The sequence below is a fragment of the Hypanus sabinus genome, unplaced genomic scaffold, assembly GCF_030144855.1.
Source record: "Hypanus sabinus isolate sHypSab1 unplaced genomic scaffold, sHypSab1.hap1 scaffold_47, whole genome shotgun sequence".
NCBI classification, from domain to species: Eukaryota; Metazoa; Chordata; class Chondrichthyes; order Myliobatiformes; family Dasyatidae; genus Hypanus; species Hypanus sabinus.
In genome coordinates, this window is record NW_026781341.1 from 719,819 (window position 1) to 746,730 (window position 26,912).

Genomic DNA, 26,912 nt, shown 5'->3' on the forward strand with positions numbered 1-26,912 from the left:
GCGATTGAGAGACTTTATAAAGAACTGGCGAGGCCTCGCCTGGAGTATTGTCAGCAGTTTTAGTTCCCTTACCTGAGAAAGTATGGCTGAAGCTGGAGAGGGTTGAAAGGAGATTCAGAGGAATGATGCTGGGATTGAATGGCTGGTGATATGAAGAGCGTTTGATGGCGCCGGGCCCGCATTCTCTGGAATTCAGTAGATTGCGCGGGACCTCATTGGAAGCTGTCGAATGGTGAAAGGCCTTGACAGGGAGGATGTTGAGGGGATGTTTCCTATGGTGGGAGGATCTAAGACCAAAGGACGCAGCCTCGAGATAGAGGAGCATCCTTTTAGAACAGAGATGAGGAGTGAGTTGTTCAGCCAGCGAGTGGCGAACCTGTCGACTTCGTTACCACAGGCCCCCTGTGGAGTCCGAGTCTCTTTGTATATTTGTCAGAGATCGGTAAATGCCTGATTAATTATGGCATGAAATGATCCCAGTAGAAAGCAGGAGAATGGGGCTGAGAGGGAATGTCGATGCAAACCCAATGGGCCAAACGGCCTCATTCTGCTCCTATATTTTGTGGTCTTATGTTGCTGAATCAGGTTAAGCATAGACAGGAATGGGGTGTCTGTGGCAGTAAGTTAATACACACGATGTTTTAAAACAAGCACATTTCATTAGGCAATATCCTAATTCCCTGACCGGGAATCGAACACGGGCCGCGGCGGTGAGAGCGCCGAATCCTAACCACTAGACCACCAGGGAATCTGATGGTGCTTTGCCTACTACAATAGACAACTACCAAATCAGCAAAATATAAAATAAAACTTATTGGTAAATAATAATAATGAATAAATGTGATAAATATTGACGTGAATATACTGCTCAGCACTTTGCAGATCGCTTGTTCATCCACTGCTTTTGGTTAAAGACCACTCTGGACTCCGAATGAATCGGTGGGAAACACTCGTTCTCCAGTGTCTTTATAAAGATTGTGATATTCAGATTCTCTTATGAGCTCTGGGTCATTTTATTTTCCTGTCTCTTGCCGATTCCCGCGACATTGTTGCCGATACATCTGGTGTCTTGTTCCTCACCCTCCGCCTGGATGGAGGTAGGAGAAAGAACACCAGACATTCAGAATTCCCGAAATATGGTCTGGGGGTGGAATGATAGGCTTTCCTGATCGTGCCCTAACAGTGGTCGAGAGTGCGGGAGCCCCTGTTACTGAGGACGACGTGCTGGTGACAAATAAGCCTGGATTTTTTGAATAAGCCTGATAGAAACCCCGCAATGATTTGAAAGTCCTCAGGGTAGGCAGTTCCTTGTTTACTGGTCGCGGCACTCAGTACATGGTTTGCTTGCTTAACATCTGCTCTGGCGGTATGTGAAGTGCCGTCCGGATCAATGAGGAGAACCTCTCGGTGAGCAGCACCGACAGAACTCAATCATTGGGTGTTGTGATTGGGAGAACAAGGGTGGGGCAAGACCGCTATGTACGGAGAGCATGAAGAGTTAGTCATGAAACAACACCCCCGTTCCACCCCTCACCCCTTCACACCTCCCACACCCAGCACCATAATACCTTCTTATCTTCTCCGAACGGTGGACTGTGAAGCCTTCCGGCTGTTCCACCGAACTGAGCCATGTCTCCATGAAGCAGAGAAGACAGCAGCCCCTCATTTCCCTCTGAAACTGCAACGTTGTGCTTATGTAATGTATCTCGTTTTCAAGCCATTGGCCTTTGGCTAAGAAGATGCCGGGTAAACGATGCTTCATAGCCCGTCGATTTAGTCTGGCTTGAAGTCTTCCGAACCGACCTCTTTTCCGGCAATCGTAATGGCTGACCTTCGCTGATCGCTGAAAGGTGCCGCACCTGCATTCCCGAGAGTCAGTTCCATCTGGTCCTTCAGCAGCTCGTTAAACTGCTGAGTAATTTAGACAGATCAACAGTACGTTTCTTAAAGGGAAATCAGGGGCTTCAGATTGCAGCGACAGTGGTTCAGAAGAAATACGTCTTGACTTTTTGCGAGCTGTCTGGTGGGAATAATTCACCCAGTGGAGGGAGTCTAGGACAGACGGCACTGCTTCAGAATACAGGGGCTCAACTTTGGAAGAAAGATGATGATAAAATTGTGGTGAATCAGAGTGGGGAATCATTGCTATGGTCGGCTGTAAAGGCGGAGCAATTCGGTTTTTGTAAAACAACAGTTGGTAGGTTTCTGAAAAGTCAGGGCGTCTAAGGTCACGGGCAGATGGCGGAGAAATGGAGGTTGAGGGGAACAGCAAAGGTATCAGGACCATCCCCCAACGTTTCAGCAGAAAGCATCAGCGCCCACTAGCTACCAAATACTCAATAGCAACGTCCCCAAAGACAGCTGTGCTCAATGGTGGAGGGCTTCACCGGACATGTACTGGGCCGAAACCACCACCGTCTGTAGGAACTTACGTTCAATGACATCGATGTTTCCACACCACCTTACCATTCGGCGTCAGTCGATACACACTATATCACTTCTACAGAAATGTGTCAAGGTTTCAAATGTCCTGCCGATCTCCGCAAACTCCTACGAAAACAGAGGCGCCGCCGTCCTTCCTTCGCATTTGCACTTGTGATGGGTCCAGGGCAAAACCTCTGAATTAGGAGCACCCGGGGATTTAAAGTTGCTCACCCTCACTGATCCTCCGATGAGGACTGGCTCGTGGACCTCTGGTTTCTTCTCCCTTTGCTTTGCTTGCATTGAGTGGGACGTTCAAGGGCGGGGTGGAAGCTGGAGGCGAAGTGGTTGATATTGTCGAGCTCAGTGTGAATGCAGGAAGCGGCAGCAATACATTGGTCGACGTAGCGCTGGGAGCGCTGGGGTGCGTTACCGGGGAGGGTCTGGTACATTGGTTTGGTAGATTGATTTACTTCGGCAACGAAAAGGGAGACATGTCTGGGACGCATGCTGGTGTCCATGGCGACCCATTGAATTTGGAGTAAGTGGAAGAAGGCGGAGGAGAAACTGTTTCAGTGAGGACTAGATTTCCATGGAGAAAATGAGACGGTCAGGGCCAGGGAATTGAAAGTCAGCGAGTTGATCGAGCGCACGGGAAGGGTTGCGAATGCGGGTGGGAAGAGACTGAATTACAGGGCATAGAATGGACTGGAGCTACGAGAACACAGGATCAGCGAGGTAGGAACAGGCGGAGACAGTGGGCTTACCCGGACAATCAGGTTTGTGATTTGAGTAGGAGGTAGGAGCGAGCAGTTCAGGGCAACGGAACCATGAGTTCTCCACAGTGAATGGAGGTTCTCCAGAGTTGATGATGTCAGTGGTAATGCCGGATACTGTTCTCTGATCGTCCGGAGTCCGGAGTCGGGCGTTTTCAAGGTGTAGGCGTGAGGATGTGTTCGTGTGTTACCGACTGGTCTCAGCAAGGTAGAGGTCAGTCCGCCACTCTACAACAGCAGCACTTTGTCTGCGGGATTGATGGTAAGTTTGGGACCGGTGCTGAGAGATTGGAGGGCAGTGCATTCACAGGGGGTAAGGTTTGAGGAGAAGTGAGGATTCCTGATGTTGAGGCGGTTGATGACTAGTCGGCAAATAGTGATAGAATGATCCAGAGCAGGCAGAGAACCAGCGCGTTGTGTCCAAGAAGAGGAGCAGGGTTGAAAACAGGAGAATGTACCGTCAGTGCTGGGTGGTGAATTCTTGCCGATGAGGTGTGCTCGGAGACGGAGCTGAATGTGAAATAACCTTCACCTTCCCAGCAGCAGCTCCTCCTGAACTTCTGAGGAGCTCCAGCCAATTGTTTATGAAAGTGTCTGCAGAAATACTGCACAGAGTAGACACATAATATTATATGTTGTGTACAACGAAGACGAGGCATTACTTATCCCCGAGGGTGGAGTACTCCGATTAATCCCCAGGCGGAATTGAGACAACCATGTTGCAGGTAGTGAGAGACAGAATGGAACCGAATCCGCCAGTTTGTCAAAAAGACCGTGGCAGGACTCGAACCTGCAATCTTCTGATGACTTCCACCAGTCAAGCACCGAAGTCAGACGCCTTATCCATTAGGCCACACGGCCGTATTCTGCGAGAAAGACCAAGAGGGAAAATGGGGAAATGCTGAATGCAGCAAGGAGTTTCCACCTGTAAAATGATTTCCTGACCGAGCTAAAAGTACTCGGCTGCAGTGATTTCATCCCAGGTGAGCATTCGACCATTGTTGTGTCAATATCTCTCCATGCACTCCTGCTTTGGGCTGTTCAATATTCCATTTCTGTCACACAGAAAGGAATGGTCACAGGCACACGTCACTGTCTTTTGCAGCAGTTATATTCTGGGATTGGAATCAGTGACAAAGCTCCACCACATTCAATGCATTATTGACAGAGTAAACTCGACTTCTTATTAGCTGCTTCAGCCGTTGGTTTGGTATTGCAGAACAGGACGGCCATGTGTTTGTGTCGGTTCAGCGTTAGGGTGTTCGGATCTGCGGCTGCGCACGGCCGGACGTGACATTCCGCGCGTCTTAATGTGGTAATCATCGGGTTATTGCATTTGCCCAATACACGGAAAATCGTCATTCTCCAACCAGATGGCAAATTCCTATAACATCTGTTTACTTGAATTCGAGCAATGTGATAGCAGAAGCTATTGAAATTTTGTTCAATTCAACTTAAATTTATCTCATTTTACAACTCAAAACATTCACAGTTTCTCCGAGTTACAGAGCACGGAATCGATACTTATGCCACAGCAGCTCCATCGCGTCTTAATGAAATAAAATACCTATTTCCATGTTTCCTTTGGTTGGCACAAATCTCTCTAAATTGCCCTGATCCACGTACATGAATTTCTGATAAGAACGGCGAGCAAAGCAAATCGGCAGAGAATCTGAACAGAAACGTGTAGACATTAAGCAGAAGATTTAAGTGCTGTGAATAAATTCAGAAGTTCGGAACACAAGAGCGAGAAGAGCAGACGAGGTGGCCGAGAGGTTAAGGCGATGGACTGCTAATCCATTGTGCTCTGCACGCGTGGGTTCGAATCCCATCCTCGTCGCGACATGTTTATCGGGGGGACCTCCTCTGAAACTGTCACTTTAAAATATCCTAGCCTCCAAATTTAGTCACAGGGACGCCGGACGGTTTGTTATGCGAATCATGAAAAGCGATGTTCGTCATTAATTTCTCACCAAATTTGACCGCAATACCACAAGGTACAGGAACAGGGTTCGGCTATCCGGCTCACCGATCTCCGCCATTCCATCACGGCTGAGGCCGCACCTTGAGTATTGTGGACAGTTTTGGGTCCCTCATCTTATAAAATATGCACTAGCATTGGAAAGAGTCCAGAGGACGTTCACAAGGATGATTGATGTCTCTGGGACTGTACTCGCTGGAATTCAGATGGATGAGAGGGGGATCTCATTGAAACTATTCCAATGTTGAAAGGACTACACAGAATAGATGTGAGCAGAGCGATTCCCAAGGTGGGAGAGTCTAGGACAAGATGGCACAGCGTCAGGATAGAGGAGCACCCTTTCAAAACTGAGATGGAGAGAGATCTTTTAGCCAAAGACTAGTGAATTTGTGGGATTTATTGCCACATCCAGATGTGCAGGCCAGGTCGTTGGGTGTTCTTATGGCAGGGATTGATAGGTTTTTAATTGGACATTACACCAAAGGTTACGGGGAGAGGGCTGGGAACTGGAGTTCTTGAGGAGAGAAATAAAAAGATCAGCCATGATTGAAAGGCGGAGCAGACTTGATGAGCCAGATGGCCAAATTCTGCTCCTCTGTCTTATGGTCTTATGGTCATACATATCATTCCTCTAATCTCCATTCCCGTGTCTTCTCATCGACACAGTTGACTCCCTTACTACCTGTCCACCTCTTCAACCGCCGCTTTAAATGTACCCAATTACCTGCCCTTCACGGCTTTCCGTGGCAATAAATTCCACAATCCATAACTGTCTGGATACAGAAATTGCTTCTAGTCCCTTTTCTAAAGGGATGTCCTTATCGGAGGATGTGCCCGCTGGCCATCGACACTCGCACTACATTACAATCCTCTCCATGTCCATTCCAACTCAGCCTGACAATAGTCGGTAGATTTCAATGAGATCTCCGTCTCATTCTTCCACATTCCAGCGACCAAGGCCCAGGGTGCTAAAATATTCCTCATATATAACTCTTCTCTTCCAGGCATCACTCTCCTGACCGACCACTGGACGCTGGCGGCACAACCGTTTTAGATAAGGGACGCAAACCGTTCACCATATTCCAAGTTCGGTCTCACCAAGACCTAATAAAGGCTCAGCATTAGATATTTGTTTATATTTTCTATTTCTCTCGAAGTAAACGCTGACATTGCATTTACCTTCCTCACTACCGCGTCAATCTGCCAATGAAACTTTAGAGAATCCGCACTGGGTCTCCGAACTCATGTCACATCTCTTCTTTGCTGATTTGTCCCGATCCGAGAATAGTCTTCGCCTTGATTACTTCGAGCTCAGTGCATTTCCATACAAATCCCTGCAGTATAGTCCATCTGCCACTTCATTGCCCGTCTCGGCATCTGCCCAAGCTCTTCCACACACTTTCTGCCTTCCAAAGACCACCGATATTCAACCGATATTTGGATTTTCCTCAGATATTGCCGCAAAGCCACCAATTTCATCATCCCGATTACTGACATGTACTGTGAAAAGGTGCAGCCCCAATACCGACTAGTAACCGATAGCCAAGTCCTCTTTATTCTCACTGTTTGCCTCCACCCAGTCAGCCATTCGTCTATCTCTGCTGTATTATGAGGGGCGATTATCTTTTGTTTATCAGACGCACGGGCTGCGCTTTGTCAACGAGTACTGAAATTCCAGTAAGGAAAATTTAGTGTCTTTCCTTTGTTTATTCTATCTGTTATTTCCTCAATGAATTCCAAACAATTTGTTAAGCTAGATTGCTCCTTGAGGAAATCGTGCTGAGTTTGGCCTGTTTTATTATGTGCCTCGAAGTGCCGCGAAACGTCATCGTTAATAAAGGACTGCAACATCGTCCCAAACACTGAGGTCAGGCTGATGTTCTCCCTTTTGCTTCCTTCCCTTCGTAAAGAGTGAAATACGTTTCCGATACTATTCGAAAATATTGTGCTTCTCGAAGGATCGCTACAAGTGCCTCCACGATATCTTCGGGCAAGAGGGTTGGCGTCAATGTCAACAAAACATGCGATGGCGAATAGTTTATCTATCTGCGTCTGACATTTAATTTATTATCAGAGTGTGCAGACTTTATACAGCCCTCAGATTCGTCTCCGTACAGGTGGGAAAGAAACCGAATGAAACTTATTAAAACAAAAGAGGGACAGTCAAACACCCAGTGTGGAGAGAGAGAGAGAGAGAGAGAGAGAGAGAGAGAGAGAGAGAGAGAGAGAGAGAGAGAGAGAGAGAGAGAGAGAGAGAGAGAGAGAGAGAGAGAGAGAGAGAGAGAGAGTGAGAGAGAGAGAGAGAGAGAGAGAGAGAGAGAGAGAGAGAGAGAGAGAGAGAGAGAGAGAGAGAGAGAGAGAGATAAAATAAAAGGACGAAAACAGTATTCACAACTCAAGGTCACAAAGTCAGGCATCACTGCTGCCGGACAAGAATCCACCAGTTGCAGTTCACAGCCTCAGGCCAGCACGGAGACGAGCAAACCCCGCGGAGAAGCGAGCAGAGCCGAACAGTCCTTCGCCTGCGACTCCGACAACGGGCCATTTCGATCTGTCCAGTTTCTTAAATCGATAAAACATTGGGTCATTACTCGTTCTTTGTTACTTCGACACGGCCTCGCGCTCCGGTTTCGTCACTTCGATTCGTCAGTACCCGACACGTACATCGTCTGTATTTCCACTTGTAATCATGACTTAGAGAGTGTATCCAAGTTTGCTGATAACCTGAAAGGAGGTGAGAGGGCCGGTTGCAATGCGGAAAATTCGATTTGCGTACTGATAGATAGAAAGATAAATGAAAAGTCTGCACATGCAGGTTAGTGATTGAAAATGTGAGGGAAGAAGCATCAAGTAGAGAATATTGCACAGATGTGAAATTCAAAGGGATTGGGAGGTCCTTACGTGTGAGATTTAGAAAAGTATGTATGATGGTGCATCAAACTGTTAACGCCGCAAGTAACACTGTTGTATTTATTACAACAGGGCTGGAGTTTAGAAATACAAGTGTGCAGAGTATTAACACAGCCACAACTCGACCACGGTGTACGGCTCTGAATTCCCTATTTCAGAGAGAATACGTTCACGTTTACTGTCCAGAACATATCATCTCAGCGAATTCCTCGATCAAAGGTGTGCTCTTATCACAAAAGGCTAAAGTTTACAGAGTGAGGGGTGACCTATTTGAACCAGACAGAACCTGAAAGGACACAACCGGGTAGATGTTGAGAGGGAGGCAGAGAAACACCAGCACGAAAACGAGCACTTCAACCTATGAACTCCTTGCCAGCCATCAAAGTCTATTTTAAAACTAAATATGCCCCAGCCCTTCATACTCCCCTTACATTCCCACTTGTTCTCATGTACGGTCTGCCGCTCACCTGCATTTAAAGAGACTCATAAAACAAACCAAAATCACACATATATTTGGGATGTTTGAGGAAACTGGAACACCCGGGTTAAATATCTGAGTTCCCGGGGATTCCGTGTAATCTCCACTTACCCCACCGAAGGGATATGTATCTATTTGCAATAGAGCTTTCAACAAGCGGACATAATGGGGCCGATTGACAACTGACGTCGATCGCAATTTCCTCTCGTGGAAAAGAGTGAATATCTGGAATTCTCTCCCTTAGAGGTTCGCTGAGATTAGATCAATGGCTGTAGATAATAAGGAAGGGGATACATTTTCAAGGACTGGGGAGTTTAGAACAATGTGGGCCTGGAACTGGAGAGAAGTTGAGAGATGGTAAAGATCCATAGATAGTATCGACTGTCAGGACTGGTTTGAGAGGCTGAATAGCCGACAAATGCGCCTGTTTTATTATGTTCCTATCTAAACTGAAAGAGGGATCCCGGATGATAACCTCAGAACGCAAGGTACTTGGAGGGGAGCTTTGGGGGATTTACCTCCAGGATGATAAAGTGAACAGGGTTGGGCAGGAGTGATATCCAAAGGGAATTCACGCCTTCCCCAGCCCATCGTCCCTCTATCAACTCAGTCTCATTTATATTGGTTGTTCAAATGCTTGGGGAAGAGATTCACCGTTCATTTCTCTCCGTACACAGTAGTTGTCTGACACGCTGACGCCTTGCATCAATATGTTATTTTTGATCTGGGTTTCTGTATCTGGAGTGTCTCGTGTCTCCCTGGTGCTCAGTGTTCTTGTGACTTGTCACCAGATGTTGTCTCTGTCTTCCATCTTTCTCAGTCTGGCAACTTCCTGTAACAAACAGCACATCGGTAAGTACTGCTGCCGCAAAACAAATAATTTCACGACAGACATGTCAGTGACAATATATCTGATTCTTTTTGGGAAACGACCTGTGAAATCTATAATAGGCCCCAGAAAATTCAAAATGCTCGAGGAAAGATCTTAATAGATCAGCTGAGGCAATGGGCTGCGCCCTGGGGAAGGAATTTATAATCAATTTTAATTAATGTAATCACGCAATATCAGCTCATTCAAACCAAGCAGAACCAGCCTGTGTTTGTGATCTGCACCAGCTCCTTTAACCACGCCCCTTTCAAATGACGGTCACATTATCTGTTCCCATCTCTCCTTATTCAATTACCCATCGTCACTTTGAATCAGTATTGAGCTGAATTTATAGGAACTATCTCCACGTGTAAAGAAGGCCCACGGCAGCTGCAGATACTAGCTGAGATCCTAGGAATATGATGGCAACATTTCCCTGTGGAAAATGACCGTGCACAATCATACCCGCACGTCAGCACAACGTCCGAGTTGGACACTGGGATGGACAAACAGGAATTTAATCGATATTGAGGGAGCGGGGCAATACAAACGCAGGATCAAACCCCATACTATAATGTTTAACCCAGTGTGTGATGTGCTCTCACCCATGGGATATGTTTAAGTATCGACATTAAAATGTAGGGGACAAAGCTAAAGTCGAATTTGTTATTATAATTAGCACAAAAGCATGGATGAACAGTTACAATGCGCGAAGTTTCTCTGTACATCCCGCCTCACCTGGAAGGACTGTTTAAAACCCTGAGGGAGGAGGTGTAGGGTCAGGAGTAGCACTTGCTCCGCTTACAAGCAAAAGCGCCAGGAGGGCGATCCATGGAGAGGTTCGAATTGACAAAGGAGTCCCGTGGGGCGCGATCCCCGCGGAGAACAGAAAGTGGCGGGGGGTGGGACATGAATTGAGGATATGCATGGTGGTGGGATTCCGTTGGAGATGGTCATAAGAGGAGAGGGATGGAGTGATTAAAAATGAAGGGTATCACGCCAATAATATCAACAATCATGCAGGTTTTATATATATAGTAAAAAACATGGGAGTGTAAACATTGCTGGAAAATAGCGCTGTAGAGATAATAACTGGATTCAAGGGAATGGCGGACGAACTGAACACGTATCTTGCACCAGTCTTTACTGTCGAAGACACTGACAGTGTGCTGAGAGTTCGAGGGTGTCCGGGGCAGAAGTGAGGGCGGTTGCTTTGACTAAGGAAAAGCTGCTTGAGAAACTAATCAGTCTGAAGTTAGATCGGTCACCTTGAAATGACGGGAAGACACCCCAGTTTTTTAAAAGTGGAAGCTGACGGGATTGTGGGTGCTTTAGTAATCATCTTTCAAATATTAATATACTCTGGCATGGTTGCAGAGGACTGAGAATACCAAATGACTCTTCAGTCTTCAGGCAGGGAGGGAAGATTCAGAACGGAAATTATAGGGCAGTTAGCTCGATAGTCAAAGCTCAGTGGTTGGGAAGATGTTGGAGTGGATTGTTAAGGAAGCGGTTTCGGGATAATCGAAGACACGTGACAAAATAGTTTTCCTTAAGGGAACCTGGAAAACCCGTTGGAATTATTTGAGCAAATAACAACAGGATGGACAAATGAGAATGGATGGATGTTGTGCACTTCGATTTTCAGAAGGTCTTTGACAAGATTCCGCACATGAATCTGCCCAGTGTATTACATGAAAGGCACAAGCATACATAGAGCATTGCCTGGTTGACAACAGGGAAATCGTGGGAACAAAGCAAAGGGATGGGTTTCGGGTTGTCTACCGATGACTAGGAGTGTTCCACAAGGGCGTGTCAGGACCGCTTTTTTAACGATGATGAAATTGATGGCGCTGCAGTGAAGACTGCGGACTAAGCGTAGACAGGTGGAGGAGCAGCAAGTGTTGTTTTAAGGAGGGCGGGTGCAGGAGGACAGAGACTGGTAAAGAGAATGGACAAAGTGGTGGCATGAATCGCTTCGCGCTCGGAGGTTACCCGTCGTCCCAACCCCTACGTCAATGGTGTTGTAAAACTCCGATCGGGTGGAAGACCCATCAGATGATGAATGTGACAAGATACCCGTGTTCGAATCCAAAGACACGAGGTACGGTGATGTTTCTCCTTGTGGTGAAACTCCGATCGGGTGGAAGACCCATCAGATGATGAATGGAAGAGGATACCGTGTTCGAATCCACAGACACGAGGTACGGTGATGTTTCACCTTGTGATGAAACTCCGATCGGGTGGAAGACCCATCAGATGATGAATGTGACAAGATACCCGTGTTCGAATCCACAGACACGAGGTACGGTGGTGTTTGTCCTTGTGATGAAACTCCGATCGGGTGGAAGACCCATCAGATGATGAATGTGACAAGATACCCGTGTTCGAATCCACAGACACGAGGTACGGTGGTGTTTCTCCTTGTGGTGAAACTCCGATCGGGTGGAAGACCCATCAGATGATGAATGTGACAAGATACCCGTGTTCGAACCCACAGACACGAGGTACGTTGTTTCTCCTTGTGGTGAACAGTGACTAGAGACAATTCAAATATCAATTATTATTTTTAAAAGACCTACATTATCAGCTGAGCGTTTTCTGCAATTTCTGTTTTAATTGTGATTTCCAGCATCAAATGTTCTTCTCTTTTTTAAAAAAATCGATTACATTGCAAGTTAAAGTCCAGTTAGTTGCAGAGAGAGAGAGAGAGAGAGAGGGACGGAAAAAGATCAAATGACGTCTTTTTTGCCGGTGTCTTTGAAAGCTATTTAAAGTGCTACGTACATTTATGATCAGTGTAAGTATATGCTCCGAAATGCTACAATGAGATGTACCTTGCTCAGTAGCGGACCGGACGTGTGGACAGAGAGAAACAGAGAACAGAGGGAGAAGTGAGGAAGCAAATTGTCACGAATCCTCGGGATGTGAAGAGAGATAAAGACGGAGATATGAAAGAACAAAGAGAGAGCAGTCCGGAGATGGACAGAGTGTTGAAAAAGAAAAGAAAACACACGACTCCACTGTGTGAAGGTCCGATAATGATTTCTCATGCGGCAACTCACCAATCTAAATTTGTATACCGGCGAGTGAGAAGACATAAGCGGGGAAGCATTCGGAGGATCGGGATCGAAATCTGAAGAAAAACACCGTGAACATCACTAAATAGGAAAATGAGAAACAGCGAGGAGGATGGAGAAAAGGGAGCTGATCCACTCTGACTGGACCAGCCCGGAGTAAAACACCAGGAACATCACTAAACAGGAAAATGAGAAACAGCGAGGAGGATGGAGAAAAGGGAGCTGGTCCACACTGACTGGAACAGCCCGGAGAAAAACACCGTGAGCATCACTAAATAGGAGAATGAGAAACAGCGAGGAGGATGGAGAAAAGGGAGCTGATCCACTCTGACTGGACCAGCCCGGAGTAAAACACCAGGAACATCACTAAACAGGAAAATGAGAAACAGCGAGGAGGATGGAGAAAAGGGAGCTGGTCCACACTGACTGGAACAGCCCGGAGAAAAACACCGTGAGCATCACTAAATAGGAGAATGAGAAACAGAGAGGAGGATGGAGAAAAGGGAGCTGATCCACTCTGACTGGTCCAGCCCGGTGTAAAACACCGTGAACATCACTAAACAGGAAAATGAGAAACAGCGAGGAGGATGGAGAAAAGGGAGCTGATCCACTCTGACTGGACCAGCCCGGAGTAAAACACCGGGATCATCATTAAATAGGAGAATGAGGAACAGCGATGAGGATGGGGAAAAGGGAGCTGATCCACTCTAACTGGACACTCCCGGAGTAAAACATCGTGAACGTCACCAGACAGAAGAATGAGACCGAACGGAGAGGATGAAAATTTGAAAAAAACGGGCGTGACATGAGTGAACCATCCCCGGCAGTTCCCGTGTTCTACAGAGAGTCCATCGGGTTGAATTACAGCTGAGCTGATCCTGTTATATTACATATCTGATGAAGGGCAAATTTCACCTGTACGGAGTAGACGGCGAGTGAAATATATCATCACTAAATGCATGTGTACTTCAGAGAGCTCAGTTGTTAACCGTGATTCCACATATCGGCAGGTGGATAGCTTATGGAGGAAACATGGCGTTTGACTTAATTCTACTGCAGAAACCGACTGGTCGCTCTATGTTTTAACGAATGTAGATAACCGTTTCAGCGGGTGTTTCTCCGCGTTCATCAGACCGCACGGAGTATTGTGATCGGTCTGGGACACCTCAGTAAGAAAGGTGGTGCTGGTATTGGGAAGCGTCCAGAGGAGGCTCACGGGAATGATCCCGGGAATGCACGGCTGAGCGTAGGAGGAGAGTTTCACCGCGTTCATCAGTCGGCACAGAGTATTGTGATCGGTCTGGGACACGTCAGTAAGAAAGGCTGTGCTAATATTGGGAAGCGTCCAGAGGAGGTACACGGGAATGATTCCGGGAATACAAGGCTGAGCGTATGAGGAGAATTTGAAGGTTCTGAACCTGTACTCGCCTGAGTTCAGAACAAGGAGGGTGGATTTATGGAAATCTATCGAATACTCGAAGGACTCGATGGAGAAACTGTAGAAGCATGACCAGAGGGCACAGCGTCAGTACAGAAGAATAACTATTTAGAACAGAGATAAGAAGGAAATCGCTCAGCCAGATGGTGTTGAACCTGTGTAATTCAGTGCCATCGACGGCTGTAGAGGCCAAAGCACTGCGTGTACTAAAGCGTTGGTTGGTTGGCTCCTGGTGAGTCTGGATGCAATGTCATGGGGAGATGGAGGGAGAATGGGTTTGAGGGTAGATATAAGTAAGCCATGACAGAATGGCGGAGCAAACTCGATCGGCCGAGGGGACTCCTCCTGCTGTATATAATGGTCTGATCACACAGGAAATGATGGGGAATCGAGCTAGAATATGAAGATGGAGGTGATAAAAGACAGAAGGCGATAGATAAAGCAAATTAAGCGGGGGAGGGGCGGGATGAAAGAAAAAAATCGTGTCCCCATTATTCCCCACAGCAGCGCTGAGGTGTCTATAAAAGGACAGACTGCTCTGTTGATTGAACGGAAGTGTCTTTCTGAAGGTCTATGAAAGCACAGACTGTTCTGTTTATTGAACTGAAGTGTCTTTCTGAAGGTCTATGAAAACACAGACTGTTCTGTTTATTGAACTGAAGTGTCTTTCTGAAGGTCTATGAAAGCACAGACTGTTCTGTTTATTGAACTGAAGTGTCTTTCTGAAGGTCTATGAAAGCACAGACTGTTCTGTTTATTGAACTGAAGTGTCTTTCTGAAGGTCTATAAAAACACAGACTGTTCTGTTTATTGAACTGAAGTGTATTTCAGAACGTCTATAAGCGCACAGACTGTTCTGTTTATTGAACTGAAGTGTCTTTCTGAAGGTCTATGAAAGCACAGACTGTTCTGTTTATTGAACTGAAGTGTATTTCAGAAGGTCTATAAAAACACAGACTGCACTGTTTATTGAACTGAAGTGTCTTTCTGAAGGTCTATAAAAACACAGACTGCACTGTTTATTGAACTGAAGTGTCTTTCTGAAGGTCTATAAAACACAAACTGTTCTGTTTATTGAACGGAAGTGTCTTTCTGAACGTCTATAAGCGCACAGACTGTTCTGTTTATTGAACTGAAGTGTCTTTCTGAAGGTCTATGAAAGCACAGACTGTTCTGTTTATTGAACTGAAGTGTCTTTCTGAAGGTCTATGAAAGCACAGACTGTTCTGTTTATTGAACTGAAGTGTCTTTCAGAACGTCTATAAGCGCACAGACTGTTCTGTTTATTGAACTGAAGTGTCTTTCTGAACGTCTATAAGCGCACAGACTGTTCTGTTCATTGAACTGAAGTGTCTTTCTGAACGTCTGTAAGCGCACAGACTGTTCTGTTTATTGAACTGAAGTGTCTTTCAGAACGTCTATAAGCGCACAGACTGTTCTGTTCATTGAACTGAAGTGTCTTTCAGAACGTCTATAAGCGCACAGACTGTTCTGTTCATTGAACTGAAGTGTCTTTCAGAACGTCAATAAGCGCACAGACTGTTCTGTTTATTGAACTGAAGTGTCTTTCAGAACGTCTATAAGCGCACAGACCGTTCTGTTTATTGAACTGAAGTGTCTTTCAGAACGTCTGTAAGCGCACAGACTGTTCTGTTTATTGAACTGAAGTGTCTTTCTGAACGTCTGTAAGCGCACAGACTGTTCTGTTTATTGAACTGAAGTGTCTTTCTGAAGGTCTATGAAAGCACAGACTGTTCTGTTTATTGAACTGAAGTGTATTTCAGAAGGTCTATAAAAACACAGACTGCACTGTTTATTGAACTGAAGTGTCTTTCTGAAGGTCTATAAAACACAAACTGTTCTGTTTATTGAACGGAAGTGTCTTTCTGAACGTCTATAAGCGCACAGACTGTTCTGTTCATTGAACTGAAGTGTCTTTCTGAACGTCTGTAAGCGCACAGACTGTTCTGTTTATTGAACTGAAGTGTCTTTCAGAACGTCTATAAGCGCACAGACTGTTCTGTTCATTGAACTGAAGTGTCTTTCAGAACGTCTATAAGCGCACAGACTGTTCTGTTCATTGAACTGAAGTGTCTTTCAGAACGTCAATAAGCGCACAGACTGTTCTGTTTATTGAACTGAAGTGTCTTTCAGAACGTCTATAAGCGCACAGACTGTTCTGTTTATTGAACTGAAGTGTCTTTCTGAAGGTCTATGAAAGCACAGACTGTTCTGTTTATTGAACTGGTGTATTTCAGAAGGTCTATAAAAACACAGACTGCACTGTTTATTGAACTGAAGTGTCTTTCTGAAGGTCTATAAAACACAAACTGTTCTGTTTATTGAACGGAAGTGTCTTTCTGAACGTCTGTAAGCGCACAGACTGTTCTGTTTATTGAACTGAAGTGTCTTTCTGAAGGTCTATGAAAGCACAGACTGTTCTGTTTATTGAACTGAAGTGTATTTCAGAAGGTCTATAAAAACACAGACTGCACTGTTTATTGAACTGAAGTGTCTTTCAGAACGTCTATAAGCGCACAGACTGTTCTGTTCATTGAACTGAAGTGTCTTTCAGAACGTCTATAAGCGCACAGACTGTTCTGTTCATTGAACCGAAGTGTCTTTCAGAACGTCTATAAGCGCACAGACTGTTCTGTTTATTGAACTGAAGTGTCTTTCAGAACGTCTATTAGCGCACAGACTGTTCTGTTTATTGAACTGAAGTGTCTTTCAGAACGTCTGTAAGCGCACAGACTGTTCTGTTTATTGAACTGAAGTGTCTTTCTGAACGTCTGTAAGCGCACAGACTGTTCTGTTCATTGAACTGAAGTGTCTTTCAGAACGTCTATAAGCGCACAGACTGTTCTGTTTATTGAACTGAAGTGTCTTTCAGAACGTCTGTAAGCGCACAGACTGTTCTGTTTATTGAACTGAAGTGTCTTTCTGAACGTCTGTAAGCGCACAGACTGTTCTGTTCATTGAACTGAAGTGTCTTTCTGAAGGTCTATAAAAGCACAGGCTTCTGTTTATTCAACTGCTGCGTCTTACTGAAGGGCTATAAAAGCACTGACTGCTCTGTTTATTGAACGGAAGTGTCTTTCAGAAGGCCTATAAAAACACAGACTGTTCTGTTTATTGAACTGAAGTGTCTTTCAGAACGTCTATAAGCGCACAGACTGTTCTGTTCATTGAACTGAATTGTCTTTCTGAAGGTCTCTAAAACACAGACTGCTCTGTTGATTGAACTGAAGTGTCATTCTGAAGGTCTATAAAAGCACAGGCTTCTGTTTATTCAACTGCTGCGTCTTACTGAAGGGCTATAAAAGCACTGACTGCTCAGTTTATTGAACGGAAGTGTCTTTCAGAAGGCCTATAAAAACACAGACTGCACTGTTGATTGAACTGAAGTGTCTTTCTGAAGGTCTATATACGCACAGACTGTTCTGTTTATTGAACAAGTGTCTTTCAGAAGGCCTATAAAAACACAGACTATTCTGTTTTAAGTGAAGTGTCTTTCTGCAGGTCTATAAAAACGCAGACTGTTCGGTTTATGAACTGAGGTGTCTTTCTGCAGGTCTATAAAACACAGACTCTTCTGTTTATTGAACTGAAGTGTCTTTCTGAAGGTCTATAAAAACACAGACTGTTCTGTTTATTGAACTGAAGTGTCTTTCTGAACGTCGATAAAAACACAAACTCTTCTGTTTTAAGTGAAGTGTCTTTCTGCAGGTCTATAAAAACGCAGACTGTTCGGTTTATGAACTGAAGTGTCTTTCTGCAGGTCTATAAAACACAGACTCTTCTGTTTATTGAACTGAATTGTCTTTTTGAAAGTCCATATTTCGGCTTTGATGACTTTAAAATGTTGGCATAACATTCAGTTTGTGTTCGTCTCTGCTGGTCCTCTTCAGTCCTGGTCGTGTCCCTCCGGGAAGTCACAGACATGCCGAGTGGAGAGTTTGTGCCGATCCCATCGGAACTGATTCACTTCCTTCTCCGTCTGCAGATTTGCCTCGATTTGATTCCCTGCTGCGTACCGACTCACATTCAGAAATTTTTAAAACGCACCTTCTCAGTTGTTTGGCAGCGGCTATCGGCATATGTGTAGCACTTGGGGGGAAATAGTTTAGTTTTCTTCCACACCCTCCTGTAACAGCCAGAAAAGAAAAAGATCTTGAGACAGGATATGGTAACATATACGGATTTTGATGATAGACTCACTTTGAACCGGTGATTTCTAAAGTATCCTGAGATTGGAATAACATAGGGATTCGTGTTTTAATTGGAGTTCGTTCAATAAATCATCTTAATTTGATTTTGCGCAATCGCACAACTGAGAAGTTCATCCCGTGATTGTACACTTTGGCTCTTGATGGAAAATTCACAATTTAGTATGCAGAATTGGGGTTGGGTATTTAGAATTAAATGTACAATTGTGCTCGGATATTCAGTCACAGTCCGTGGTCGATGATTAAGGGGTATTATTATTGACGAGTTTAAATATGAACGTCATTGCTGTGTCCGAGTTGGGACAGGAAATGTAACGTCAGTGTTAGTTTAGTGAGGGAAGTTCTGAATGAGCAATGACATGATCTGTGCGAATATTCATGGACCTGATAGAAACATTTCTAACACGATTGCCGATATTGAGGGAGAAGCCTCGTCCGTGTGGTCAGTGACCAGTCTGAATACACAGTGACAATACCAGAGCGTCAGTGATGCGTCACCAGCAGTCGTGATCGCTCTGTTTACTCCATGTTGAAGTGATGGGTCAGATCACTCGTTTTTCTCCTCTGATTCAGGGAATAAAGTGATAACCTATTCAAGCTATCCTTATAGCTCTGTCCTCAGCACCCCGCAACAGTCTCGTAAAATCTCTATGAACTCATTCAATCTTTTTGATATCGTTCCTTCAGAAAGGTGACCAGATCTGCATACAATACTCCTAAACCGCCGTCACCGGCGTCATAAAATGTCAACATAACATTTCATCACCGATACCCAATACCTTAACTTATGAAGGTCGATGTACCAAATACCCTCTTTACGGCCCTGTCGACCTGTGATGCGGCTTTCGAGAGTTTATGGATCTCCATTACCCGATCCCCCTGTTCCGCTGCACTCATCGCTGCCCCAACATTCAACGTGTGAATCCTCCTAACTCAACAGCTCGCAGTTCCCTGAATGAAATTACATCGACCACTTCTCAGCCCATTTTACCGGCTGGTCCAATGACTCTGAATGACTTTGATAGATTTGGGGGAGTCAGGTAAGTTTGGAAGACACGCCAATAGCATTAGGACTGCGTTAAGTCTGAAGGAACACGCAGTTCCAGAGTTTTCAGTCTCTCGATCCCTATAGATAAAACACCAAAGTATGTGCGCTGTATTTCCCCCGCGTTTCTTTCACATTGGAATCCGGCGACGTGTCTGTCCCCGCCTTCCCCCTCGACCAAACTGAGGCTTTATAAAAAAACTACAGCAATTGCACCCCTCATTGCGGACTGACGTTCGCATTTCCACCAAGCTAACACCGACTTTTCAAGCTCCCGTTGACACTGAGATTGCAAGATGTTTCCGGAATCCTTGGTCTCGGTCACCGATACCCGGGACACGATCTCCAGTCTCGAACTGCGAACTGGGAGAACTGGACCGCTGAATAGGAGAGGTTTCGGGAACACAGAATCTCACGCTGGAGTGGGGCAGTGCATCCGCACCAGGTGGACGGTGGGACTTGCAAGACAGAACTGTGGGTCACCAGGGCGGCGCTATATACACTGACAAACGTAGGTCGTTCCACTCGGGAAGAGAGGGGAATATACACTGGTGAATGCAGAAAATAAAACGATTCAAAGGGTCGTCAGTTGAGCTGGAGTGAGGAATCATGCGCGATAGTAAAGCGAGTGACAAATGAGACGAACACGTATTTACACGGGTCCCCTTTGGTGCAGAGTTTGCCTGCAATGAGTGGTGAATTAGTAGAACCAGGCAGGGAAACATCATTACTTCATGATATCCTACCAGCAATGAGAGCCAGGGGATACTTTATCGCGTCCTTCAGTTGCTCCCTGAACTTGGTCTGGGTGACCGCGTAAAGAGCCGTGTTTGTGCAGCAGCTCAGAAGCTGCAGCATCGAGCCCAGTTCTCGCAGAGAATCCGGAGGAAGATTCGCCGCAGAGGCAACAGACAGTCGGGTCCACAAAGAATACAAAGTGAACGGTGCCCACAGCAGGACGAAATTGCCAGAGATGATCAGCAGTAAAACGAGGGATTTCCTGCGGCTCTCCATCTCCGGGTCCCCGGCACCCTGTCCCTTGTCAGCACACCGGAGTCTCCTTCGCCCTCTGCTGGTGACTAAAACATGCCGGACGGTTAATGCATTCGTCAGGAGAACCAGCAGGAATGGGATTACAGGGTGAGAAGGTAATAAAATAAGTCTATTGGCATTGATACAGAAAAAGACAAATAATACACGTTGTCCATACAAATAAAAGGAGCAATTATCCATGTATAATGGCTTGAGAGCCGAAAGTACCAGTAAATGTTCTTTAAACAGCTGATCACAGTCACTGTCCCCAGAATCACAGCCGCAGTTTTCCCGGTGCAATATTTTGTTTTCAGCTCCTGGCAACAAATGGCCACAAACCGGTCAAAGGTGAAAGTGACGGTGAACCAGACCGAACAATCGGTGACGGCGTAAAGCAGGACGGCGTGGATTTTACACAGTGGTGCATCTATAGGCCAGAGGATAAGTTCCATTGGCGCGTAAGTATACGGAATCTTGCTCAATATCAGGTCCAGGACAAGGACCATAACATCCGCCGCTGCCATGGCAACCAGGTAGAGAGCGACAACTCTGGAGAGACCGCACGTTCCTCTGGACAGGATTAAACTCGTCACCAGGTTCACTGCGAGGAGGAGAAAAATAATATTCAAGTGACACACATCAGGAAGCGATTTCTGTTAAGAATCTGTCCGATTTGTGGCTAGTGTGTAGATTTGTGGCTGGCGCTTAGTCAACAGGGCAGTTGGCTGCGAGAATATTGCGGATTCTGATGATATTTCCAAATATTTGTGTTTGGAAAATTAATTTGCATTTTAAACACAAGGTCTGGAAGCAACTTGATTCGGCAGCTGATGTTCTTGAGGGAGATGAAGCGACAGAAAAGAAGCAACGTTTCAGAGGCAAAATATCAAAGGTCATGACATTATGTGTGCAACGTTTGGACAGATTTTACCGGTTACATCATCGTCCTGCGCAGTGCCGGGAGTCACAGGGAACAGCATCGCTACAGAATTTGAATCTATCAAAATGTCTTATCCTCAGTGTGCGACAGCAGCAATGATTTCAAATGGGCGATAAACATTAGAAAACAGTTTAATAGTGTTGCATAGTTGAGCTTCAGAGAGAGACTTATCGGGAAGAGTAATGATAGCGAGGACAGGGAAGTAAATCATTTGAATTATTATTAATGCATACGTAATTCGATGGTCTAGGGTCATCCATTCATAATTAGCAATGATAAACTGAGCAGCCCAGAAGACATTCTTCGGAATTTCTATCACTCTCCACTCTGCTGTTCCCGGACTCTGATCCATTCCGGAACCAGCAAACCTTCCTTCTGCAGCGTGCTCTCTCTGTCCCGCTGTGTGGATCGGCGAATCACTGTGAGTGCCGGAGCGGCTGTTCAGAGAGAGCTCAGTGATTCAGATGCTTATTAATAGGAGAGGGAAACTCCCTTGTGACGCTGAAACCCTCCGTGGAAATGACGATATCGGCATTTAATGAAATGACACAAGCAGTTAACCCTTTTTGCATAGTACCTGAGTAGCAGGTGTGGGGAGGTGTTGTCAAATAATATCGATGTATGAAGTTTTAAATGTTCACAATTTATTTATAAAATATTCAGTAGATTTCTTAAAAATACTGAGAGTAAAATTCGAAGATAAGGTTAGAACAAAACGTGCAGATTCTATCATTAAGCTCATTTAAAGAAAAGCGCTATATGTTTCAAAAGCTGACTTTTGAATATTGTGATCGAAAAGCAGGCTGGCATGAGTACATAGAACATAGAACGTACACAGTATTTGGCTTAAAGAGAGAGAAAGTGAGAGCGAGAGAGGGACAGAAGCGGAAGAGCCGGGGGAGGAGAGAGAGAGAGAGAGAGACTGAGAGAAACAGTCAGAGAGAGACAGTAAGAGACTGACAGAGGGAGGGAGAGAAGGAGAGAGGTGAAAGTGAGAGAGAGACAGAGAGCGAGAGATAAAGAGAGAGAGAGAGAGAGAGAGAGAGAGAGAGAGAGAGAGAGAGAGAGAGAGAGAGAGAGAGAGAGAGAGAGAGAGAGCGAGCGAGCGAGCGAAGAGCATTATTATTCCTTGCCGTCCGTCTTTCTGCTCCTTTTCAAGTGTTTCATGGCCAATTTTCATATCATCATAATACAGTAGAATGTCCATGAAACATATGGGGGAGAGTTTCTGAATTGCAAAACCTTTTGCATTGGGACAGTTCCACTCTTTTGACCTCAGGAGTCCGTGTCCCGTGGCACAAACTGACCACTTTCTTGGTTCCAGTGAAGAACCATGAATTAATCTGTGTCTTGACATGTCCTTCGCTCTCCGCGGAGCGTTGCAGTACCGGACGCAAATAGATATTCTCATGATCAAAATCACGTTTATTAACACCGGCATGTGCCGTGAAATTTGTTAACTTAGCAGCAGCAGGTCAAAGCAAACCATAACATAGCAAAAGTAGATAAATAAGTAAACTAATTACATTGGGTGTAGAGTGAATTTAAAAAACTTGCAAAACAGAAATAATACATGATAAAAATGTGAGATAGTAAGCACCTGCTCAATGTCCATTTAGGAATCGGATGACAGAAGGGAAGAAGCTGTTCCTGAATCGTTGAGTGTGTGCTTCAGTCTCCTGTACCTCCTCCCTGATGGTAGCAATGGGAAGAAGGTATGCCCTGGGTTATAGGGGTCCTAAATAATGGACGGTGACACTTTCCAAGATGATGTCCGGGGAAGTTTAGAGGCTATTACCCAAGATGGAGCTGCCTAAACTTCCGACACTCTGCAGCTTCTTTCGGTCCTGTGCAGTAGCACCGCATTCCACCCCACCCCCCAACAACCCTCCATACCAAATCTCTTCAAACTAAAAATGATGTATAGTCTCTGTCTTGTCGTCTTAATTGCTGCATCGATATGTTGGCACCAGGTTAGGTCCTCAGATAAACAGACACCCAGGAACTTGAAACTAGTCCTCTCTCCACTTCTGATCCCTCTGTGAGGATCGGTATCTGATCCTATGTGTCGCCGTTCCTGAAGTCCACAATCAGCTCTTTCGTCTTACTGACGTTGAGTGCCAGGTTGTTGCTGAGGCGTCACTCCACTAGTTGGTATATCCGTTCCCGTGCGCCCTCTCGTCTCCATCTCGTATTCTACCAACAATGGTTGCATCGTCAGTAAAGTTATAGATAGTATATGAACCACGTCTAACCACACAGTCATGGGTGTACAGAGAGTAGAGCAGTGGGCTAAGCACACAGCCCAGAGGTGCACCAAAGTTGATCTTCAGCGTGGAGGAGACATTTTCACCATTCCGCGCAGGTTTTCGTCTTCCAGTTAGGAAGTCGAGGATCCAATTGCAGACGGAGGCACAGAGGCCCAGGTTCTGTAACTTCTTAATCAGGATTGCGAAATGATGGTGTGAATGCTGAGCTATTGTCACCAAACAGCATCCTGCACAGGTGTTTGCATTGTCCAGGTGGTCTAAAGCCGTATGAATAGCCATTAGGATTGCATCTGACGTTGACTTGTTGTGGCGATAGGCAAATTGCACTGGGTCCAGGTCCTTGCTGAGGCAGGAGATAACCCTGGTCATGAACAACCTCTCAAAGCTTTTCATCACTCTCGATGTGAGTGCTACCGGGCGTTAGTCATTAAGGCAGCTCATATTATTCTTCTTAGGCACTGGTATATTTGTTGTTGTTGGTTTATTGAAGCAGTGGGAATTTCCGCCCGTAGCAGTGAGAGGTTGAAAATGTCCTTGACTACGCCCACCAGTTGGTTGACACAGACTTTCACAACCTTACCAGGAATTCCATCGAACCTTTCCCCTTGCGAGGATTCACTCTCTTTGAAGACAGCCTAACGTCGGCCTCTGAGACGAAGATCACAGCGTCACCGGGTGCAACAAGGATCTTCACAGCTGTAGTTATATTCTCCCTTTCAATGCGCTCAGAGAAGGCGTTGGGTATATTTGGCAGTGAAATGTCGCAGCCATTCGTACTTCCGGGTTTCGCTTTGTAGGAAGTCATGTCTTGTAAACCCTGACGGAGTTGTCGTACATCCGATGTCGCCTCCAACCTCCTTCGAAATTGTCGCTTCGCCCTCCGCAAATCATACCTGGTTTTCTGGTACAGGCCCCGGTCGCCAGAATTAAATGCCACAGATCTAGACTTCAGCAGACGACGTACTCTCTGGTTCATCCACGGCCTTTGGTTTGGGATTGTACAGTAATTCTGTAGGAACATACTCATCCACACAGGTTTTAATGGAGTCCGTAAGAACTACACCATACTCATCCAGGTTGGAAGATGAATCGTGGATACAGTCCAGCCCTCCGATTCAAAGCCGTCCTCTGGGCGTTCCTGCGCTTCCCTGGACCAAACGTCCTTGGTCCTCACTACTGGCGCTGCGGTCTTCAGTCTCGGCCTATACTCAGGGAGCGGAAGTACAGCCAGGTGATCAGACTTCCCGAAGTGAGGGAGTGGGACCACACGGTAGTTGGTGGTGTAAGAGTGGTCCAGTGTGTGGTTTCCTCTGGTACCACAAGCGATCTGTTGATAATAATTGCTTGGTGATATTTTTCAGACTGACCTGGTTAACATCCCCCAAAACGCCGGTGAAGGCATTAGGGGGCGCTGTTTCGTGCATGTTGATCCCATTGCTCCTTCCTTATGCCACCGAAAGTCGGGTTCACACCTATGAAGTTTGTGACTGAAATGTCTGTTCTCTCTCTTCTCTCTAACAACCTGGAAACTAGTGGAGTGATGGTCATTCGTCACGAACGAATTCCCCACTGACACTGGAGCGACGTAAAACGTCTCGTCCCCTCACAAGTGATCGAATGTAACGCTCTGACTCTCAGTATCGTCTTCATTTCACTTCTCAAAGCGGTCCCGGAGGCACATAACACATTTGACCCGATCTACATTGGTGGCACTTCGGCAGTCTCGGGCAATATTTGGAAGGAATTCTTCAAGTATTACTACTACTTCTATTATTATTGCTATTATAGCGATTATTATTCGTACACCTATCTCCGAATTCCACACGTATTTTGACCTCTACTTCCTGCTGACGACCGGGTGTCCCGGTGTGCTGTCCCAGGTATTATGGATTGCCCGACCCGCAATAATGGATCGCTCGTCATGTTATTGTCGGCCTCTGGCTCTAAAACAGGACGCGGATTGTATTTATAGTAATGTATGGCACCTTTTATAGGTTTGCCATTTAAAGCAACATTTTGGTGAATGATGTTTACCTCGTTATTGTGCCCGTGTAAGTAACCAGATGAGAAGCTCCCGCACGGGAGGCTGGTCACGAAGTTTCAGTCGCTCGGCATTCACGATGAGGTAGCAAATGGGATCAGACATCGGCTTTGTCGTGAAAGCCAGAGAGTGGAGGGAGATTGTCGCATCTCTGACTGGAGGCCTGTGACTCTGACAGTGCCGTACAGAGCAGTGCTGGGTACGTTTTTGTTTCTCGTCTCTATCATTCATCTCTATCATGTGGTTTACTGGAAATCTGCGGGTGACAACCTGATTGGAGGTGTAGTGGACAGCGAGGAAGGCTGTAATGACTTACAGCGGGATCCGCACCAGCTGGAGCAATGAGCTGAAATGGCTGAAGGGATTTAACGCAGACAAATGCGAGGTGTTGCTCTTCGGTAGAACTAACCAGGGGAGGTTGAACGGTCGGGCACTGAGGAGTGCGGTAGAACAAAGGGAGCGGGGAATACAGGTCCAGAATCTGTTGAAAGTGGCGTCACAGGTAGATAGGGTCGTAACGAAAACTTTGGGCACAACTGGTCTTCATGTATCAATGAGTTAAGTACAGGGGATGGGATGTCACGCTGAAGTAGTGTGATACATTTTTGAGGAAATTTACAAGGATGTTGCCGGGTCTGGAGTTCATGCTAATCCACTGGTTAACAGTGTCTACTGTCGTGATACTTCCTTCATTTTTCATCCTTGTGTTTTCATTTAATTTCCGTTTCGTGTACTTCTTATCAGAATAGTCTATGTTCGTTGGAGTGGTTAATCATGTTTCCATTAATGAAAATATATCCTTGGAAGTTTTATCTGACTGTTGTGTAAAATATTTATGTCTTATTCTGTTTATCCTTCTTTCTTAGGTGAAGTTGATACGGATAGATTCGAGTGGACATGGTGTTTTCTAAAATTCCTAATTTCAGTCCTTATTTTCCTTTGTAAGATTTCCAGATCGGTTTCAGAGCGGGATATTATGTGATATGTGTGTTATACACGTCAATATATATTATTTTGTTTCTCTCGGTTCAAGCTGATAAAACAAGAGGTCCAGGCACATTCATTTCTCAATTGCTTAGAACTTTCCGACTATTCTAATTGTGTTTAGTATTGAGCTTTTCTGGAGATTTACTGACATACTGCGGTGTGAGGATGGTGACGGGTGAGGAGGATGGAGGGATGGAGGAGGTGAGGATCGTGGACGGGGAGAGAAGATAGTGAGGGAGCTACACACACTTAGACAGGGGATTGGGAAGTTCCATTTTGTCTGACACAAACACAGTAACCAAGGTAGCACCATGGGAGGGGTCTGAGGTTTCCCATTCTCGCTCCGTTTGCCAGTTCCTCCTGTTCCCGAGCTGCGGTGCGAGTTTCAGCTGCTCTGAATGGAGCCTTTCACGCGT

General features: G+C 45.6%; 3 non-coding genes across 3 annotated transcripts; 1 reads left to right on the forward strand and 2 right to left on the reverse strand.

Moving 5' to 3' along the window:
• Positions 1-676: 676 nt before the first annotated feature.
• trnae-cuc (transfer RNA glutamic acid (anticodon CUC)) lies at positions 677-748 on the reverse strand. The gene has a single exon. It is a non-coding gene; the product is annotated as a tRNA-Glu (tRNA).
• A 3,218-nt stretch (positions 749-3,966) lies between these two features.
• Positions 3,967-4,058, reverse strand: trnar-ucg (transfer RNA arginine (anticodon UCG)). Its single transcript is given in 2 exon segments — positions 3,967-4,002; positions 4,022-4,058. It is a non-coding gene; the product is annotated as a tRNA-Arg (tRNA).
• Positions 4,059-4,955: 897 nt separating this feature from the next.
• trnas-gcu (transfer RNA serine (anticodon GCU)) lies at positions 4,956-5,037 on the forward strand. The gene has a single exon. It is a non-coding gene; the product is annotated as a tRNA-Ser (tRNA).
• The last annotated feature ends 21,875 nt before the right edge of the window (positions 5,038-26,912 follow it).